This window comes from Eptatretus burgeri, chromosome 5 (assembly GCF_056783735.1).
Source record: "Eptatretus burgeri isolate ZD-2024b chromosome 5, Ebu_testis_v1, whole genome shotgun sequence".
Classification (NCBI taxonomy): Eukaryota; Metazoa; Chordata; class Myxini; order Myxiniformes; family Myxinidae; genus Eptatretus; species Eptatretus burgeri.
The window spans coordinates 21,623,041-21,639,166 of NC_140965.1; the positions used below are offsets into that span (position 1 = coordinate 21,623,041).

Below are 16,126 nucleotides of genomic sequence, written 5' to 3' on the forward strand. Positions count from 1 at the left end.
CCACCTTACTTGGTCAGCTGGAAGCAGACGAGGAAAAGATGATATCTGAGGCAACTACCTTCATTGCTGCCTGTTATGGTACCAAAGTCGAAGGTGATATGTCCACACACCGGTATCAGTTGTTGAAGTCTAAGATGGCCAACTCCAAGATTACCTCTGCTCCGAAATTGAAGTCGTTGCCCCCATCGCATTATTGATGCCTTTGTTCAACATGTACATCACGCTCATCATCAAGTCATATGGAAATCGGCCACTTAGTCAGACCCTCTGAACTTGGATCCCATAAAGTATGGATGGCAAGAAGGTGAGGACGGTGCGGCGTTGTGTCCAACCACACGTTCACCTGATGTGTCTGCTGCACCAGTCACCATTCTGCAGCTGGTCAAGTGTGGATGCTCCACCAGCCGGCCATGTTCCACTGGGAGGTGTGGTTGTGTGGCAGTACAGATGCCATGTTCGACGTTTTGCAGTTGTAATGCTGGATCAGATTGTTGTAACGAACAGACAAGGGCAGTAGCTGCTAATCATGCTGACGATGACGAAGATTGAACATAATGTCGAACATTGCATCCTTAACAAAGTTAATATATGTTTGCCTAAAAAGTAAAGGTAATTTCAAAATGATATACATGTACAGACTTACTTTAAGACATAACCCAAAGTCATAGTCAACTATCCACATGTGTCCGGATATATTTGTGTAAAAATCGTATTCCAATATAATCATCAATTCATTGATCATTGCAATTAAGTTACTTCAGCCGTCATTGACTATTATTGTTCGTCGTATTAATATTTGAGCGTTCATCAAATTCCATTTCTTACTCGAAGTGATCAGTGGAACGGCAAAATAGCCATTTTTCATATTAAAATGGTGGCCATCTTGAAAATATGAGACGGGTCTTATATATATATATATATATATATATATATATATATATATATATATATATATATATATATATATATACACCTTCAATTTGATCACTATCGGATTCCTTGACCATGAAAACATAGTAGTAGACACCAAAATTGTGTTTGTAAGTGCATTAGAAGTGAAGATATTGCCCAAAACAGAATTTATCAAAAGTCGGTGGCGGCCATTTTGTTTGTCGCCTCTAAAAAAAAAATTCTTCAAGGGTGTGAGTCTGGCACCCGGCTGATTCTGATTCAGGATAGCTCAGAGATGATGAATCAACCAAAAAACTTCATAATGACGCCACAACATGCTTTTTCACATTTCCGCTGGACTAACTTTAACTAGAGGTACCACATCCAGATGCACCATGTGACAGAATCTTCCCTTCGTGCTGGAGTCCCACTGAAATTACCATTTTTTCTCAATCTGGCCCTTAGCCAGACTCATAATTTCCAATGGTCCCAGGGGGATTTGGGTAATATTTTCCAGTTTAATGGCATGATTAGCCACGAGATCACAGGCCTCATTTCCACCAATGCCAACATGAGCAGGAATCCAGCACAGATCGACCACCAGACCCCTCCACTTCACAATATTAACCAAATGCCAAACTTCAAGCACCAAGTCATTCCTACAACCAGCCTGTAAGGATTCCAATGCCATGAATGCAGAAAGTGAATCAGAGAGGATAACCATACTGAGAGGCTTAAACTCAATTATCCATTCCAGAGCCAGAACTATGGCAAATAGTTCAGTCGAGAAAACTGAGAGATGATTAGCCGAAATGCCCTGACCACCCTCAAATCAGAGATGCACATTGCAGCAGCTGTCCTTCCAAGAGAACGTTCTTTGGAGCCATCTGTATATACATGCAATGATTGACTCCAATTTGAATTGATAAACTCAATAGCCTGATTGCATGTTACTGCAGGATTAACCGTGTCCGATTTTCTCCAGAGATCCACATGGAGGCGAGGGGATTTGAGGATCCAGGGGGCCCAAATAGAAATTTTATGATGGGGGTTGACCGGAAGGGAATCCCAACCCCACTTTCTTAGCAGTCATTTTACATGCAAGGCCGAAAGGTGGGGAAGTGGAGTTCCTGTCAAGCTTTAGATATTCCCAGCAGTTTGCAAATAAGGATTTACCAGGATGGTGTGGACGAATTCAGTTCTTCTCTGTCGGAGCCTGAGACCATTTATTGACAACAAACAACAACAAACATGCGCATGGAGAAAGAAAGAAAGAAAGAAAAGCAAGACAAACAATATCAAACATGACCCTCTTTCTGCTCAAAATGCACACAGTAATCCCCTTTATACTAGTTTGACAGGAAAAAAAAACAGGGGAGGTTGAGACATCTGGCAATTCAACTATGGGAAGGGCTGATAGGCACAAGGTAAAAGAACTAGGAACTGTAACACATGGCCACTTCGGGAGGGAGGGGAGGATATACACACTCATGGCAACAGTTTTCAGATTCAATGCCAGGTCAGCCTTGAAGAAAGAATGACAAGTTTGGGGAGGAAAGGCAGAGAGTGGGTGGAGGGATACATGAGCTTAGTGTTTTGAACATGCATTCTCAAAACACCCAGCCTGTTTTCATGCAGCTAGCAAGGCCTTTGCCATCAAAAGCCAAAAGAGTTATTTAATTTTTCTAAGACAGCAAGGCATCTGTTGCAGTAGCCTTCCGGGAGTTATTTAATTTCTACTAGACAATGGGGTGGCATCAAGGCATTCTTCTCTTTAGCAGCTGGGCAGTTCTATTTTAACATTGGAGATACTAGTTTTGGTTCTATGTATTGTTACGGCTGTGGAAATTCGCAGAACACTATAAAGGTCCGTAGTTCAGTTAGATCGATAAGTCTGTGTTCAGATAGATTTCCCCACCATTGTTTAATGGGGTTTATTCGTGTCACAGGGCTGTGATCCTTTGAGATAGCCGTTTTTCTTTACTATCGTTATTTTGCACCAACAACCACGATCGCCTCAAACCACAACAACCACGATCGCCTCAAACCACAACAACCACGATCGCCTCAAACCACAACAACCACGATCGCCTCAAACCACAACAACCACGATCGCCTCAAACCACAACAACCACGATCACCGAACCACCTTCCCCGCTACACCAACTGCCGATCCCCTTCTCCACAATCCACATCACAACCCTCTCCGCTCATGTAAAACGTCTCTACGAAGCGAAAGAAACCAGAGGAGTTCCGATGGTGCGGGGATTTTCCCGCCTGCTTTTCCCGCGCTTTGGTGTGGGGGAAGTGCGATTCCAGCCAGAGGTCAAAGGTGAAAAAGGTGGGGGCCTGATTTTGGGGGAATGAATCTCCCTGGACCTGTGCCAAGAATGATTCTCTTGGCCCCCGCGAGGCGTGCAGGGAAGGGGGCGAGAGGGCACGCCCCTTTTCTGGAAGCTTCCTGCAGGAGCTGGAAGGTGGGCGGAGCGATAAAAGGGGAGGGGCGAGGCGTTGGAACGGGGGGATATAAGGGCGCGCAGAACGCCAGGGTGGGGGTGTGTGGTGGTTTTCGTGGGTGCTTGGGGCTTCTTCTTCTTCGTCATCTTGGTCTTCGAAGAGTCTTGGGTTCGGTGGTTCGGGTCGAGTTGTCGGAGCTCGCAGTCGGTGGGGAGTCCGGGCGGGGCACCAGGGACGCGGACGGGAGGTGCCGCTTTGCCAGCTCTGTCACCAAGCCTGCGCATCCATGTGGAGAGCGCCGGAGAGAGCTCGCCGGCTCTGTGGAAGGCCGAGCACAGCCGCGGCTGTCCTAGCTGCCCACCATCGCACCACGAAGGTGCAGGTAACCTGCAACGGTCTCGTGGGATTCGTTCGGTCTGCCAAGTCCCACGCCATAAAGGTCTACCGACCCTGTCTGACTCCCCTGTCTGTGGGGGTAGTCTTTTATTTTCCTTGGGTTTTGCTTTTGAATGAATGTTGGTGGCGCCGTTTCCTGTAAGTAAAAACTGTGTAAGTTCTGTACATAAATTGCTTATAGTCGGTTGTAGTGCTTTTACCTTGCTCGTGTCTTGTCCTCTTCCCCCATTGATTGCATGGCTGTATATGTGTACGTGCTGTAAATAAATGTACTTGTGTGAATGTACCCCGTTCGTTGCGTCCTCCTTTCTCCCCATTGAAATGCCATCTTGCATCGCGGAATAATAGTTGGGGTTGTTAAATACCCGTTAAATAAAATCGGATCCAGCGAGGTTGGGCGATAATACCCGCTCGGTTATCACTGCAGAACGGAACGGACCGCTTGAGCGGTTCGTGTCCAAGCCGACCTGTGCCGAGGTACGGTCTCCCGGTAGGCTACCCGCGCAGGTACTTAGGTATATCGATATTCGGCGATTGACCATATTTTGTGCGGGTAGAAAATTGGCTAGGCCATGGTGGGGTTGAAGACCCACCTATGACAGGGTTCCAGCGTTGTTCTGGAAGGTCACGACTGAATTGTCCGTCCGGTGGGCGAGCGGCTACTATTAGTGAAAAGCGGTCGTACGCACGCCGGTGGGCGCGAATTCGTAACAGTATTTTAGTAAGATAAAAGCAGATACTATTTAGTAAGATACAATTCTACTTGTATATTCATCTATATCACAATGTAGGTCAAAAAACTGTTGGGGAGGGGGAGAATTTACTGACAGTCATTTGACTCCAGTTCAAAAGTAAGACCATATTTTTAACTATGTTCAATTTTAATAAGCACCAGCAACAAGTGAATATAATTGAGAATACATGAATGTAATTATTTTTTCTTACACAATGGTTATCCCCAATATTTCGTTTTCAAAAATTCCCAATGAAGAGACAAGGGCATCTCACCCGCTTCCACCAGAAGGGCAGAAACAGGAGTGCTGGTAAAAGCACCAAAATAGACACGGATGGCTTGAGACTGGACAATCTCTAGTTTTTTTTTTTCGATTGCTCATGGACTGTGGTGGAGATTTCTAACCAAAAGAGAAAACCCTTTATAATTTAACAGATCTTTTATTATACAAAAACACATATATGTGGAAAGAATAGCTTGTCTCAAGAGTCCAAGCAGATCTCTGCCTCTGAGCCAGAATACATGGCCTTTTATACAATTGGAAAATCAGGAGAGGTCAGAACATCACAGGGCACTTGGCCAATCAGACTACAAGAAAGCTTTGTTTGCAACCGAGGTTCTTTAAGCAAAGAGAAAACAGAGAAAACCGAAGGTTTAATATGGAAAGATATATCAGTTTATAGGGAATTAACAAGACCATTGTGTAGTGAACATTTACTCGTGGCCTGTCAGTTTAAACTCTGCAAATTTAATGAGCTCTGACCTTGTCATTGTGAGAGACCTGATGAGCATAATTATCTTGCAGACAATTGAAATCGTTTATCTCAATTCAACGCACGCGAACCATTTTTTGCAGAGTGATTTTAGCTTATACTTTACAACAGATTTTATACTTCTATATTGTTTAAAAGTAAAAATAAAGAGAAATGAGAATATAATTTGTGGACAAAGAACACATCTCAATCTGAAAAATATTTGTTTCAGTGTGATTAATATAGAAACACCAGTGCTTTGCAATAGTCATGTGATCCACAGAGCTTTCTCTCACCAAAATGTCATATTTCACAAGATGGAATTAATTATTTTACTTCCACAGGACATACCCCCAAAGACCAGGCCACCATAATCTAGATGAGAAAGAATAATAGCTTTATATAACAGAAAAAGACTATCACGATGTGCTCCCCACTCAGTACCAGAAAGACAACAAAATAAATTGTTGCCTTCAGAACATTTACCAGTCAGCTCCTTTCCATGGGGAGTCTAGGTTAATCCCTTAGCAAAGATGACTCCTAACAATGGCACTTCAAAAGATGGTTTGAGGGAAGTACCATTAACTACCATTGCTATGTCCTCAATCCTTTTCTTACGGGAAAATATGATGAACTTGGACTTGTTGCCTGATAGCATAAATCCCCCAGTCCATGGCCCATTGCTCCACAAGATGGATATCATTCTGGAATTATTTTTACCTGAAAGGGCTAAACTCTTACAACGGATCCACATGGCAATGTCATCAGTGACCAAAAATATCTTGTTGTGGAGCTTGGAATGGGAAGCGACATCATTAATCATCTAACTAATAAATGAGAAAATCTATGTATGTGTGTGTGTGTGTCTGTTATTCACTTTTCTCAACAACCGTTTATCCGATCTACTTCAAACTTGGCGGGTGTATTGTTGGGAACTCGAGGAAGTGCAGTGGTGAAGTTTCATCGAAATTGTATGTGTAGTTTCAGAGAAGTTGCAAGTATTTGTGGATGGACAGATGGATGGATGACGCGCCATCCCATATTATAGACAGCAGACTACCCACCCTTTGAGTGGGTTGAGTTTGTGCATTACTTGCTGAAAAATGTAGTCTGTGTTTTTTAAGAAGACTAAAGATGTTTGTGTGGTGTGTGCTTAAATGGTTCAGGATGGTCTCAAGGATACGTTTCAATTGCAGTTAGTGCATGAAGGGGTTGAAAGCGTCTTGACTGACTGACTGACTGAGTGACACACAGTGACATTTATCTATTATAAATAATAAATGGCAGTGAGTGTGTGTGTGTGTGTGTGTGTGTGTGTGTGTGTGTGTCTGTGTGTGTGTGTGTGTGTGTGTGTGTGAATGTGTGTGTCTCCTCCATAACTCCAAAACCATGAAATCTGATGGCTTGATACTTTGCATGCAGACAAAGGGAACTCCAGGGGAGTGCATGAGTGAAAATTGGGTGTTTGGATTAATTAAAACACCCCTTTTAAAGATATTTAATGGCCTTATTTAATTATCATTTACCAAGGCTCATCCTTGGTCACCTCACTGTTACTGGGGTTATAATTAACTTTTTTTGGCGTGCTTAACAATGCCTTGACTTGGAACAGGCCCCAACAATTTATTAACGACGAGAAAATGAAACCCGTCGTTTCGCTGATGGGAATATTAACGGTGGGGCGGGGGAGAGAAAGAGGGAGAAGAGAGATAGAGAGGAGGGTGGAGAGAGGGGGGAGGGGGAGCAAGGGGGAGAGAGGTGGGAGAAGCGGAGGGGAGCTAGGAAGGGTGAGGAAGGGGTGAGCTAGGAAGGGAGGAAGAGCGAGGGAAAGGGGTGGGGTGGGGGGTGGGGAGAGGGACGCCTCACCAAACGTCGCTATACACTCCAGGTAGATCAGACCAAAGCTGACCTTGCCATGATATTTAACCCCCTGGGGATCTTTGACTGGTCGAGGGTTAAATATGACCATCACCGCCGCGCCTCAACACAGAGTGCCGTTTCCTGTGTGTTTTGTATTTTACGGCGATGGCCCCACTTCACACAGGGGCAACAAAGGCTTCATAGGCTTGTATTATGTCCTATTGAATAAGATAGGATGGGCAACTGACTGAAATCCAACACAATGACTCTGATCGAAAGTATGACAAGGCAGAATGCAATCATTGCTGCTGTGTTTGCCTCTCGTCTTGCTTCTTGATGTTATAGAGTTTCTGCTTCTCTGGATATTTGTTATTCCTCGTTTTTATGTCTTCTTTGTCCACGTCTATATTCCTCTCCTAATGCCTTTCTTCTTCTTCCATGTGTCTCTTCGTCTTCAACAATACCTGAATTAGGAACAGAACCAAACAATTCATGAATGCTAAAGCTTTTATTTCACTTTCTTCACTAATATCATCAAATGCCAGATCAATGTACGTACAAATCGCTGGATACATTGCAATGCTCATAAATGTCAAGAGATGCCAGTGTTTGTGGCTTTATTTCATTTCCGCAAGTGCCATAACCTCTAGAATTTATTAATCTGAGCCGAATTTCAAAAATTTGAACTTAAAAAAAAGTTGACTTCAACAGTTGTTCTGACTGCTAAAAAAAAAAAAAAAAAAGTATTCATTTGTCCAATTCGAAAATTGCCTGACATTCCAGGAATCTCCATGTGCATGATGTTTATATGATCGATCATGAATCGCTTGCCAAGCCAGTCGTTCCTTATCAACCGTTTCAATGGAGTACTTTTTAGGGTGCTTAAGCCACTTGGTGAGCACTCTGCAATATTCGCACTGTCACTGAATATAGTTCAGGGCCCACTTGCCTGCATTTGGCTCCGCGTTGTCATGCAGTATGTCAGGCGGCGCTTGATCGCTGAAAATGTGAAATTTTATTTTCGACTACGTTTCCCCTTTTTGTATGATCTTCTTTCATTATACGACCCATCATTTTGACATACATAGATAAAAAGAATAAGAAAAAAATACTTCACAGCAATTTTCCCAGTGGCCTTCCGACTAATCAATTAATATCGCCAACAGAGTGCACACCCTTTTGTTGGGTCGAATTTGCACATTACTTGCTGAAAAATGTAGTCTGTTTTGTTTGAACACTATCGATGTTTCTGTAGTGTGCGCATTACAGATGGTCCCAAGGGTACATTCCGATTGTAGTTAGCATCTCCGGGGTCGAAAGGGTCCAAATTCTCAAGCATGTAAAAAGAGTTTGAAAAGGTCCAAGTGGTCTAAACTTCCAAATGGTTAAAGGTCCAAGCTATCTAATATGTCTTAAGGGTGGAAGGGGTCTTAAGGGTCTTACAAGTCAAAGGTGTGTAAAGGGTGTTCAGGGTCTTAAAGGGTCTGAAGGGTTTTTTTTTTTGAATACACTGTCGAGGCTCGTATGAGAGCTAACACACAGAACGCACAACAAGGGGAGCAGGAGATAAGAGGGGTGGGAGAGGGAAGTTTGTGGTGAGGATGTTGAGGTCATGGAGAGATTCACTTACCTTGGCAGTGATATTCATGTCTCTGCTGGCTGTGAGTCAGAGGTCAATAGACGTCTGGGTCGGGCCTGGGGAGTCATGGATTCACTGGATCATGGGGTGTGGCGCTGCCGGTACCTGTGCGGGAGGACGAAAGTCCGAGTCTTCAGGTCCTTGGTGCTTCCAGTCTTGCTCTATGGATGCGAGACTTGGACTCTGACCAAGGTTCTGAGACGGAGACTTAATTCCTTTGGTACCAATTCTCTTCGGAGAATCCTTGGCTATCGCTGGTCAGATTTTGTGTCCAACGAGCGGTTGCTGAGAGAGACTCGGATGAGATTTGTTACCTGCATGGTCCGTGAGCGTCAGTTGCGGCTGTATGGACATGTTGCTCGTTTTCCTGATGCTGATCCTGCTCACCAGATTCTCTCAGCGAGGGAGTCTCGTGAGTGGAGGAGGCCGATGGGCCGACCATGTGCCTCGTGGTTGCAGCAGGTTGACGAGCATCTCAAGGAGATGGGGATGGGCCTGGCATCTGCCTGGGGGAAGGCCAGACGGAGGCCCCTGGAGTACTGGCGGAAAGTGGACGCAGCGACGTGCTGTTCTGGCACATGCTCCCATACCTGACCTGAGGGAAGGGAAAAACAGTGGGGAACAGAGACATGAGGAGATCTGTGGAAGGGAGAGGGATGGGCCAGAGTACACAGGGTGAACAAGATGGACACTACAGGGGCTTTCAGGTCCTTAAATGAGAGGGACTTTCAGGAAGGTCTTTGAGTTCTAAAGGGTCTTAAGAGTCAAAAGAGTTGAAAGGGTCTTTGGGGTCTTAAAGGGTATTATGGGTCTTTGGGGTCTAAGCGTTTTAGGGGTCTGAAATTTCTTAAGGGTTTTTAAAGGTCTTTAGAGTCTTAAAGGGACTTCATGGTATTGCGAGTATGAAAGGGACTTCGAGGTCATAGAGTCCTACGGGTTTTTGGGGTCTTACAGGTCTTTGGGCTCCAAAAAGTCTTCGGGGTCTTAAAGGATCTTAGGGGTCTTTTAAGGCTGAGGTGGAGGATGAAAATCCCCTTCGGACAATCCCTGTTCGGACTCGGTCTGTGTGCCAAATGTGATGGTTGTCAGCCCAGCGGTCTTTGTCTGTCTTTTTTGTTTGCATTTTTGCAGACAGATGGACTATGAATTTTATTTATTTGATGAGCAAAGGTACCTGGCATTGCCGCTTTGCCTTCCCCTCTTTAATATACACCACTCCACTCCTCCCTTCTCGCACCGACTCTCCTACCCCCCCCTCTCTCTCTGGACTCCCATCCACACCCCTTTCGCCTTCCCCTCCCTCTTCTCACAGGACTTTTCGCAGGGTGTATATTGAAGTGAACATGTACATAATAACTTCCAAAAAAGTATTTTTAAAAATCTCTTGGGAATTTCACCGGCAGCCTCCCAAGTAATTAATTACATATGCAGCAATTCATTCTACCAAGCTGGTTTTTGTCACCTCTAATGTTTATTTATTTCACATAATATGTGAAGTACATGTCCATCAGTTTGTTGAAAAGCCTTGAAAAAGCAAGAAAAGGACTTCAGGGAGGATTAATGTCCTAAAGTTTCAAAGGCAGGCCAATTCATCAGCGTTTGCTGTCCTTCGGGAAGATATAAAACTGGACGTCCTGTATGTCTGCATGACTACGGGATTGAACGAAATGGGATACACTCAAAAAGCACGTACCATTTATAAAGAGATTACAACAAGAGCTTCCCTTGAGGGATGAGACTCGCACTACGACTCACATGCTGTTTACCCACTATCACGGAATTGGAACTCTCCGAGGCGGTAAGTAGTTATTAAATAAAGGCACATTTTAGTTGTAATTAAAATAAAACCGATTATTTGGCGCTGCCTTCCCTTCCACTCCTGTCATGCTTACGTCCTAAAAAACAGTCTCCCCACTCACAACTCTCCGGGCAGTGTTCGTGCCTTTATTTAATTACAACTAAAATGCGACAAACTCTAAAAACGTTTCACCAGAGTTTAATTTCAAATTATATATTGTGGAATTGAGCTCAGCAGGAGGACTGCTTTAAAAGTGTTAATTTGCAAAAAAAAAAAGTCTCTCCAGACGTCTCTGTGTGGTGTTTAGTTTGACTCGGAATATCTTCAGCACCATTCCAGCCACACAATTACTTAAAAACCATCGATGATACAAACACAACACTTACCTCTCAATCTTCTCAAGAAACACTCGTCTCTTCAAGTGAAGCAGGCAAGTGGTCCAAATCCAGCTCACGTTCCCTGTTAATGGGAAAACAATCAAATGCTTGGTAAATCGATAACTTCAAAAAAATATTCATAATTCTACACTTATTTCGCCCACAATATCTGATTCTCAAATAAATAAAAATATTTAAATTATGTACTTTAACTAGCCGGGAGGCGACGATGGTTCACGGGCATTATTGAACAATGCCACGATAGGTACAATTGAGTTAGTGAAAGCTTTTGAGGAAGCCCTACCGTAAAAACCTATCTCTTCCGTCAAAATTGACCAAATCAAATTGGATTTTTATATGTTGTACTTATGGACATTACACACAGCTTCTAGGAAATGAAATTGCGAGAAAACAATCGAGAAAAAAAAAAGTTCATGTGGGCGTGGCTCCGCCCACAAGGGGCGTGGGACGCCCCTCATACAAAAAGACACAAATAGACCATGACATCTAGCTTGTGTCCAAGTTTCATCAAGACCGCATCAAACGTCAGAAAGCTATGCTCTGGAGAGAGTCACAAACAGACAGACAGACACAACGAAAATAGTTGTCACTGCTGGCACCCGCGAACTAAAAAACACTTCACCCAAATACCCAGATTACATTCATGCACTCAGACGGTATTCCTTTAATATGCATGCAAAATCTGGGGCCACCAGGTTTCACGGCTTTGAAGTTATGGGCACGCACGCATGCACGCACGCACGCACGCACATACCTATATCTATATTAATATTTTGGCACGCCCCTTTCTTTGTTCCACCATCAGATTTTTGTTACTGCATGAAATGAAACAAGATTTGGCACATATGCTAATGATATTATTGTCTTCCTTAAGAGGCCCCTCAAAATTCGTTTTGATGCATTTTCACAAACTCCAACGGATTCCATTCAAATTCGGTACGATTATGGCTTTTGGTCCAACTTACGTCATTGGCTATAAATTTTTTCCATAACACTTCCGATATTCGAAAAAAATCGATAAATCGATATCCATTATGGGATTTTCCATTCAAATCCACTCAAGTTTAAGGCCTACGGGGGACGCAAATTTCCACTTTGCCCCGGGTGCTGTTTACCCCCGCTACGCCAAGCTGTTAGAGTTAGGGTTAGGGTTTGGGTTAGTGTTAGGGTTAGGGTTAGCTACCCTAACACTAACCCTAACCGCTAACCCCTAACCGCTATTCAGGAAATTTGCAAGAAAGCCCGAGCAACGCCGGGCATTACTACTCGTTTATAATAAATGTCAGTGTGTGTGTGTGTGTGTGTGTGTGTGTGTGTGTGTGTGTGTGTGTGTGTGTGTGTGTGTGTGTGTGTGTGTGTGTGTGTGTGTGTGAGTGTGTTTGTCTCCTCCATAACGCCAAGAAAATGAAACCTGGCAGCCTGAGACTTTACAAACATAGAAAGGGAGCTCCAAGGGAGTGCACAAGTGAAAAATGGGTGTGTGGGTTAATTTAAACATCGCTTGTGAAGATAATTAACGACCTTATTTAATTATCCTTTATCAAGGCTCATCCTTGATCACTGACCCTCACTGGGGTCTGAATTCACCATTTTTTTTTGGCCTGCTCTGCAATGCCTTGACTTGCAACAGGCCTCAACGATTTATTAACGATATAGTTTTTTTTTCACTTTCCTCACTCATATCATCGAATACCTGATCATCATACCTACAAATCTCTGGATACATTGCAATGCTTATAAATGCCCGGAGATGCCAGCGTTCGTGGCTTTATTTCATTTCTGCACATGCCATAACCTCTAGAATGTCTTAATCTCAGCCAAAGTTCAAAATTTTAACTTCTTTATTGACTTCAGCAGTCATTCCGAATACGAAAAAAAAAGTGTTCATTTCTCCAATTCGGACATTGCCTGACATTCCGGTTATCGCCGGGTGCATGATATTAATATAACCAATCGGTGATCGCTAATTGCTTGCCAAGACAGCCGTTCCTCATCAACTGTTTCGTTGGAGTGCATGCTTGAGTGCTTAAACCACTTGGCAAGTGCTCTACAATATTCACATTATCATTGAATATATCGATTGACTTGAACAAAGTTCAGGGCCCACTTGGCTGCGCTTGGCCCTGCGTTGTCATGCGGTGCATCGGGTGGTGCTTGCTCGCTGAAAATATGGAATTTTATTTCACACCACGTTTCCCCTTTTTGTATGATCTTTCATTATATGACACATCACTTTGACATAGATAGATACAGTAATTCCTCGCTAACCGGAAGTTCGCATATCGTAGTTTCGATTATTCGTAATTTAGTTTTAATGACTAATTTTTCAATTATCGCAAACATTTTATGCCTATCGTAATGTCATTGCAAGGAAAAACGCAAAAAAAAAGTTTCAAACTGCCTGCAAAAAACAACAATCACACAGGATGCGCATAAACACACTTTCACTTTACTGCGCATGTACTGTATGCTGTACTGTACGTATTCTCTTCACGCTCGCCTGCATACCTTCCAGTATGAATCCCAAGCGACCCGCAAGTCTTTTGCCGAGCACACCTCGTTTCAAGAGACAACGAAAGGCTGTCACATTGAAGGTGAAATTGGATATAATTAAAAGACATGAACGAGGTGAAGGGACAACGGAAATCGGCCGCGCGCATGCAATCGCTGCATCGACTGTACATTCGATCGTTCAAAGTTCGGCAAAGATAAAGAAAATATCACAGATTGCGACCAGTTCGAGTGCAACGACACTAACGAGAATGATAGATGGTGCCATGCACAACATGGAGCGTTTATTATGTGTGTGGATATAAGATCAAACTAAACGTCGCATGCCTTTATCTCTTGCTGTGATACAAGAAAAAGCGCGTAGTTTGTGGAACGATTTAAAGAAGAAACAGGAAGCTGAAGGAAAGGGTGAAGGCGCAGAGACATTCACAGCTGGCCGAGGCTGGTTCATGAGGTTTTGTCATCGCGCCAACCTCCACAACCTGAAGTGTAGCGGTGAGGCAGCAAGTGCGGACCATGCTGCCGCATCAGAGTTTCCAGCAAAGTTGAAGAAGATGATCGAGGAGGAGGGTTACTCACCGAAGCAAGTCTACAATATTGACGAAACCGGATTGTTTTGGAAAAGAATGCCCTCCCGTACATACATCGCACGAGAAGAAAAGACTGCTCCAGGGTTTAAAGCAGCAAAGGACAGGCTGACCTTATTACTCGGTGGAAATGCAGAAGGGGATGTAAAACTCAAGCCGCTTCTTGTTTACGTTTCTGAAAACCCACGAGCGCTAAAGGGTTGCCTCAAGCCACAACTTCCCGTAATATGGCGGTCAAATACAAAGGCTTGGATGACTGGGGCATTGACCCACGATTACGTGATCAATTACTTCTCCAATCATGTTGAGAAGTACTCCAAGGAGAACAACATTGACAACAAATCTTTGCTGCTTGTAGACAATGCTCCTGCCCATCCTCAGCAAATGGAAGACTGGTGTGAAAACGTGCAGGTAGTATTTTTACCACCAAATACTACCTCACTTTTACAGCCTATGGATCAGGGAGTTATTGCTGCTTTTAAAGCCTATTATGTTAAGCATTCCATGCTGCAGCTTATCAAAAAAACTGATAAGGACAAGCTATAAATCAAGGAGTTTTGGCGAACATACAACATAAAAATGGCTTTGGAAAACATTGAGGATTCATGGGCGGAGGCGAGTGCCTCCACAATGAACGCTGTGTGAAAGAAAGTGTGGCCCGAGTGTGTCCACAATTTCACGGGGTTTGCTGATGTTCCGTTGATTGCAAGTCAAATTATAGACCTGGCGCAGGAGGTTGGTTTGAAGAGGTTGACGAAGAGGACGTGGATGACTTACTGGAGTCTTATGCAGAACCCTTAAGCAATGAAGATCTTATGGAGTTGGAACAGCAGTGGGCTCTTGAGGAAGAAGAAGATGCTGTGACACCTTCATCCGAGCATCTCACCATGAAAAACCTCAGCCAAATCCTCAGCTCGTTTGAAAGTGCCACAGAATTTGTTATCGAGCAAGATCCAAATCTTGAAAGAAGCACTGATTTTAGCTATGTTGTTTATGATGCCCTTTGTTACTACAAGGAACGTTATGCAGCAAAGAAAAAGAAAGCCATCCAGCCCACTCTCCATGCATTTTTCAAGCCAAAAGATGCAGCACCAACTCCATCCACCATCCAGGATGCTCCTTCAACCAGCTGCCAAGAGACCGTTCCCACTGGTGAAGAAAGTGACAGCACAGTGTCAAGTGAAGAGGGGGACGATTCTGCCACTCCGCAAGTGTGACTTGTCCAACGCAATCAACTCCGTTCCTCCAGCCTCGGGGTAAGTCGCCACTACTCGAGGAGTGTGTTTTGTTTATTTGGGTTTATGTCCAAAAAATTTTGAGCCAAAAACACATCACCCCTTTAACACATTGGTTTCTATGGGAAAATATGTTTTGTTTAACACAGTTTCGCTTATCATAAGGTTTTTCCAGGAACGCAACCCTTGCGAAAAGCGAGGACTTACTGTACATATAAAAAAATTAAACGTTTTGTTTTTAAAAGTTTCTTCAACAATTTTGTGAGAGTACTTGCTTGATTGGTTATGCCACTTGACGAGCGCTCTTCAAGCTTCGATGCCGATACCTTGGCATGTTTCTCCATGGAGACATCTCTGGAGATAGGAAGGCAAAATAAATTACATGATAACAATGAGTAACAAAGAAAATGTTTTCAGTTGTTACAAAGCAATGAATTGCCACATCATGGCAGGATAGCCAAGAGGTATGCATGCTCGCTCTAAACTGTCTAGCCTGGGTTTCCCGGTGTTTTCACAAGCAGGGTGATTCAACAATGTGTGTGCTGTCTCTCAGATGGACCCCCTCCCGGAGAGTATAGCTATAGCGACATTTGATGCAGTGTCATTCTCCTCAACCCCCTTTCCTTGCTATTCCCTCTTCCTTGTTACCCCCTTCCCAACACCCTCCTAGCTCCCCCCACCCATCCTCCCTCCTCGCTAACCCTGCCCAATTCCTCCCCCTCCTCTCTCTATCCTCCTCCCAACTCTCTCCCTTCTCCCTCCCCTCCATCTTCTCTCTCCCACCCCTTCCTCTCTCTCCTAACTCTCTTCCTCCCTCTCACACCCTTCTGCTTCTCACTCCTCCCCCTCCCTCTGTTACGGGGACTGTT

The 16,126-nt window shown here is 43.9% G+C and overlaps 1 long non-coding RNA gene across 1 annotated transcript; it reads right to left on the minus strand.

The window, feature by feature from the left end:
* Positions 1-3,668: 3,668 nt before the first annotated feature.
* Positions 3,669-11,035, minus strand: LOC147026036 (uncharacterized). Its single transcript, XR_015058090.1, has 3 exons — positions 10,913-11,035; positions 8,720-9,323; positions 3,669-7,553 (listed from the first exon to the last, which is right to left on the minus strand). It is a non-coding gene; the product is annotated as an uncharacterized LOC147026036 (long non-coding RNA).
* Positions 11,036-16,126: the final 5,091 nt, after the last annotated feature.